The 6077-nt window shown below is 41.7% G+C and overlaps 1 long non-coding RNA gene across 2 annotated transcripts; it reads right to left on the reverse strand.

The window, feature by feature from the left end:
- Positions 1-751: 751 nt before the first annotated feature.
- On the reverse strand, positions 752-6007 carry LOC105708143 (uncharacterized). Of its 2 annotated transcripts, XR_010341699.1 has the most exons (4): positions 3103-6007; positions 2253-2367; positions 1393-1509; positions 752-1313 (listed from the first exon to the last, which is right to left on the reverse strand). It is a non-coding gene; the product is annotated as an uncharacterized LOC105708143 (long non-coding RNA). The 2 variants fall into 2 exon arrangements; XR_001105245.2 differs by lacking the exon at positions 2253-2367.
- Positions 6008-6077: the final 70 nt, after the last annotated feature.

Consider the following 6077-nt stretch of genomic DNA (forward strand, 5'->3'; position numbering starts at 1 on the left):
TGGCACTGAAGATTTGCTGCCAAAAACGTTTTCAGGGTTAAACAGAATTCAAATATGCTAGGATTACATAGTTTTATTATATTTGCTAAAATTAGAATTATTCTGTCATCCTGATCAAAAGCATCAAGTAACTTTCAGTACAAAATAACAGATCATTTTTTCTTGCTATTTACTGGTTAGGAAAACTCAAATCATACTGTGACAGAATGAGGAAGAGCATACAAGCTTCAATTTCATTATTTATACACGGCCGTTTAGTCAACTGTAGTCCCATGAAAGACATTCCTTACCCATCATGTCTGACATCATTCTTCAAAGTCATAATACACATACTCTATTTGAGACAGTTCTGACCTGACCCAGGTATAACAGGGAGCAACACTAACACGACAGAATAAAGGCAGAATAGAAGTAGTTATGAGGGCTAAGACTATATGAGTTACACACATTTTTTAAAACCACATCCTGCTATTTCAGTAGATTGACTTCTATCCAGAAAGTGCAGGAGCATTAAGTCTGTTCATACAATAACCCTATCTGATTACCCAGGGTCAAGCTACTGTTTATCTTTGCCAGACAGAACCCATATCCTGAGTTAGGGACCTCAAACGTTCCGTGTTTTTTTGCCAGTTACCTGGTGTACCACTTCCAGGCAATCCAGGCTCTGACATTCTTTCTACATAATCACCTAAACCATAACAAAAATACTCAACTTTTTAAAGTATATAGTAAAAGTAAATACACAGACACAGGGGTCAGGAGGTTTGCCTTTATTTTCCGTCTCAAGAGTGCGCAACATTTTGCAAATGAAGGGCAGTGCTGCCCTCTACTGCTGAATGTTGAAATGTTTTTAATACCCTTCACGGTTCCTACTAGCTTTGTGTAAAGATAACGACAATCTTTTACATTGTTTTAAAAGAACCCTTTAAGAATGATTTAGAAGACTGCGTTCTTAGCAAACACATTGAATTTGTTTCCTTCATTATCTCTTCATCTGCCTTCATCTTGTACCAAAGAGTAGGGTTTTAGGACATGACCCAACCAAAAGAAGGACATTACAACTTAGGGGAAAAAAGCTGAACATGGCCCTAGAAGTAAGAGACTGTACTGGTGACACATTGAAGGAGAAACAGGACAAGAAGAGGAAATTTTCTTCTGACTTCAAGGTCTGTAGTCTTCCCATTCTTCTGTTATTTGGAGTGTCTTCATTTGTTTTTTGCTAAGGCAATCCATTTCCTTCTTTACGTTTCTTCGGAGAAGGCTGCTGCCCAGGATATGGAGAGAATAGTGTTTCTAAAACATTTTCTATTCTTCTGAAAAAGATAATATAGCTATACAGAGGGCTATTGTTAACATTTACATTTTAATTAATTATTAATAAAGTTGTCTTACCTTTAAATTGTCTTGAGATTTTATAGATTACTACAGACATCTTGGAGGGCTCTAGATATTTTGAAAACTGTGTTCTCTGCTTTCTTTTCCATTTGAAAAATATTTCAGAGTACATCCCTGCAAGAGGCCAGATCAGACAGACTTCAAAGAGAGTTTGCCTAACCACTACCACCCTACAGCAACCCAGGGACTAATTTCATCATATCTATGACAATAGTAATAATAATACTTTCTATAACTGTGTTAAATGTGTGCATATCAACACAAAGCAAAATTCTTTTTAAAAATAATTTACAGTTAAGAATATTAAAACTCAGACACATCAAGTAATTTACTCAAAGTTTCAAAACTAGTAAGAGGCAAAGCTAGAATTTGATTCCAGGCCCAAGCCTATGTATTGTTCTGCTATGCTGCTTATAATTTAATAAAAAAAAGCTAAACAAATCCCAAAGGCAAGTGCTTGTAAACAACATCTGTAATGATAATGATGGTCCCAGTGAATAGCTGAGTACTAAGTGTCAAGTACAATTCAGAGTTTTGTATGATATCATTAAATCATTTAATCCTCATAGCAGCTGATGAGATAGAACTATTATTATTCCCAGATGAGGAAACTGAGGCATACAGAGGAAATCTAGTTCCAGAGGCCATGCGTTTAACCATTATGCTATACTGCTTCTTAAGCAATGTACAAAAACTATACAGCACAATTTCTAAATGGTGCCACGGAACTTAATCACATTCAACAAGTAGATAAAACCATCAGTAGTTTTCAGTCTTACTGATCTATCTGCTATACAAAGATTTCAGCAGCTTTAAATAAAGTTCTGCATACGTGGGTACCCACTTCAGGAACTAACCTTAGACCCTGTCCACTCTGTACCCTTCTATGAGGAAGCAGAAAAATACCCTCATTTGGTTCAATCCATGTGTGCAGATTTGGGGAGGAGTCATACATAAGGGAGGGAAAGAGAACTGAGGGAAGAGAAGGAGATATGTTTCCATGAAGGCACACTCAGAAAACAAGCCAGTTAATTTGAGAGGAGAGGTTGATCAAGAATCACTTTCCTTAGAAAGAAGAGTAAACTCATCACAGTGGGAGGACAGCACCACCTCAGGAGCCCTATACTTATTGCATACTGTTTAGCCACACTGTGACACTAGAACAGAACTCCTCATACAGCTTTGGTTTTTAAAGAAATATTTGCTCAGGACATAACTCAGCTTCCAAATAATATCCTACCCTTAGTGCCAGCACACACCCAAATATGACGATTCCAAAGCACTTTGCGCTTCAGTGCAAAGAATGATAAACTTGTCCCTCCCCTGACTTGTTCCTAAGTTTGGACCTTCTGGGTACTCAGGGGCAAGACTGAGTAAAATAAACATGTGTGGCCAGGTGCAGTGGCTTATGCCTATAATCCCAGCACTTTGGGAGACCGAGGCAGGCTGATTGCTTGAGCCCAGGAGTTTGAGACTAGCATGGCCAATATGCGAAACCCTGTCTCTACAATTAGCTGCGCATGTTGGTGCATGCCTGTGGTTCTAGCTACTTGGGAGGCTGAGGTGGGACAATCACCTGAGCCCTGGAGGGGGAGTCTGCAGTGAGCTGAGATAGTGCCACTGCACTCCAGCCTAGGCAACAGAGTGAGACTCTGTCTCAAAAAAAACCCAAAAAACAAAAAACCAACCACGTGTAGATTTGCTTACAGGTTCATGCAGTGCCTACTGCTCTTCTTGCCTGTCCAGCCTGCAGGCTTCAGATTTCCAAGACAGTACGTTCTAAAGGAATTCATTCCAGGTGATGCTCTTGCTATATGGGTTCCCAGTTCCTCTTTTCCAATTCTTTTGAAGAAAAGGTTTCAGGGAAAGGAGCAGGGGAAGGCAGAAGGGAGATTCTAGGGGGACTCCTGAACAGACGGTCATAAGGAAGGTAGGAGGCAGTGAGAATATCTGCCTCTTTCTCTTCTGATCCTTACTGCCCTTTCCCTGGGAACTCACTTTTTCTGGCTGCCTACTTGTTTGGGCAGTATCCAGCTGAATTATCCATTCAGCAAGGAGACAGTCTTGAGTCAATTCTAAGCCAAAGTGTTAAAATTAGCGTTGACCTGAAAGGCATTCTGTTTATTTCAATACTGGCATTAAATTAGAGAGGCAGCACACAGGGCTCAAGACAGAAAGGTACTGCACTTAAACTCCAAGAACCTCACACTCCCTAGGAAAGCAGTTTGAGACTTAGATCTCACTTAATATATAGGCTTCCTTCTCCCCCAGTAATTGCCTTTTTAAAAATTCAGAGCAAATACTGTGGGGACATGGAGAAAACCTGCACCTGGCACCTTCTTTGTCCCTATCAGCATTGGCTTGATTATGGAGCTGCTTAGGATGTTAATAAATATTTGGTCTTAGCCAACAGTGTTTAGGCAACCTAGGGTTGTTTTCCTCCCAGGGAATGACGTAGGGAGTGACCATGATATTGCTGGCCAACGCAATATCATACTTTTAAATCAAATTCCACAAGGCCCCTCTCAGCAGTTGCCCCTGCTTTTGGAAACACTGAAAGTTCATTGTCATTTGACCTTCAGTGTTGAACTTGCAATGCTTAAAGTGTTATTAGTGAAACACTGTGGACAGTTACCTTTAAAACCAGAGGCAATGTTTCTGAAAGAAGTAGATGACACAAAAAGTTGACAGATGCTACACAAAGTTCTTTTGCTTGTGTTTATTAAGCTGAATGAAAATCATTTTGAGATTTATAGTATTATCCAATGAACAGACACTGTGATATTGTTTCCTTCTGAAACGTCACGAGAATTGACTCTTTCTTCTACCGTTTGTTGAAGGCTTAGTAAATGCAAGAAACGGAGGGAGACTTACAGGTCCCTAGCCAGAAGAAGCTACATGGCCAACAAGCATATAAAATACTCAGCATCACTAGAGAAATGCAAATCAAAACTACAATGAGATACCCATTTTACACTAGTCAGAATGGCTATTATTAAAAAGTCTGGTGAGGTTGTGGAGAAAAGGGAATGCCTATACAATGCTAGTGGGAACGTAAATTAGTTCAGTAACTGTGGAAAGCAGTATAGCGATTTCTCAAAGAACTTAAAACAGAATTACCATTCGACCCATTAATCCCAGTATTGGGTCTATACCCAAAAGAATATAAATCGTTCTACCATAAAGACACATGTACATGTATGTTCATGGCAGCACTATTCACAATTGTAAAGATGTGGAATCAGCCTAAATGCCCATTACCAGCAGACTGGATAAAGAAAATATGGTACATATACACCACAGAATACTATGCAGCCACAAAAAAGAAAGAGATCATGTCTTTTGTAGCAACATGGATGGAGGTGGCGGGTATTATCCTAAGTGAACTAATTCGAAAGAGAAAACGAAATATCGCATGTTCTGCCTTATAAATGGGAGCTAAACATTGAGAACACATGGACACAAAGAAGAGAACAACAGACCTACTTGCGGGTAGAGGGTGGGAGGAGGGAGAGGATCAGAAAAAAAAACCTGCCAAGTACTATACTTAATATCTGGGTGACAAAATAATTTGTACATCAACCCCCTCATGAATCGCAATTTACCTATAAAACAAACCTGTACATGTACCCCTGAACCTAAAAGTTAAAAAAAAAAAATGTTTGCTATCTACGAAGAGTGTGGCAGATACGCAATAACAACAATAGCTGACATTTAGAGAGTGCTTCTAATATGCAACTAACCACTTTGTATACTTATTAACTCACAAAATCCTCACAACAACCCTGAGGAAAATACTGTTACTTCCACAGAGCAGGAACCTCCACAGAGAGGTTAAAATAACTTGACTAAACCTGCCCAAGTTCGTAAGCGGCAGCCAGAATCTAAACCTAGATAGTCTAGTCCTGGAGCTAGGTTCTTAACCACAAAGGCATTTTCTAACTTCGTTAAAATACAGAAGCACAGGAAAGAGACATTTTGACCAGAATGGGAAGGCTTCATGGATGAAGTGGCATTCGCTCTGGATCTTGAAGGTCAACAGATGGAGAAGGGTTCTGGGGAGGAAGAACTCTAACGGGGAAGGAACAGCCTGACGAAGAGGCACTTTGGGTACCAGCCAGCTGTCGACAGCAAGATCTGGTCCGGTGCGAACAGGAGGAAGCTGAGAAGGGACGCCGCGCCCAGATCCCGAAGGTCCTTGAGGACCAGGCCTCTCTGCAAGGAACCGGGAAGGAAAATCTCAAACTATTAATAGAAGAGCGGCAGAAAGGAACTCGTGGGCACCCCTCCCTGTTGGTAGGACTTTCCCAGCCAGAGACCAAGGCTGGCAGCACTGCCACATTTCCCTCAGGGGGAAACAGCCGACCAAGGTGGTCAAGGTTGCCAGCGCGGGCTCTGGAGCTGCACGTCCCGGCCGAACACTCGCGTCCCGAGCACAGACGCAGGGAATTTGGCTGCCAGCCCGTGGCCGCCAGGTCGAGCCTGGCAGCGTCAACTGCTCGGCGGGAACGCTAAGACCTGTCCTTGGGAACTGCCTCCGGCCACCTCCCCGAATCCTCCGGACCCTCGAAGGTCAAAGAGGCGGCCTCTCGGGGACTACCCCGGCTCGTTCGGCTCCTCCCCTCAGTCGGGAGACTCACGGAGTAATAGCCTCTGCGATAGGAGAACGCTTTGCCAATCAA

The sequence above is a fragment of the Aotus nancymaae genome, unplaced genomic scaffold, assembly GCF_030222135.1.
Source record: "Aotus nancymaae isolate 86718 unplaced genomic scaffold, 86718_ANA_hifiasm-v0.15.2.pri h1tg000010l, whole genome shotgun sequence".
In the NCBI taxonomy this organism is placed as follows: domain Eukaryota; kingdom Metazoa; phylum Chordata; class Mammalia; order Primates; family Aotidae; genus Aotus; species Aotus nancymaae.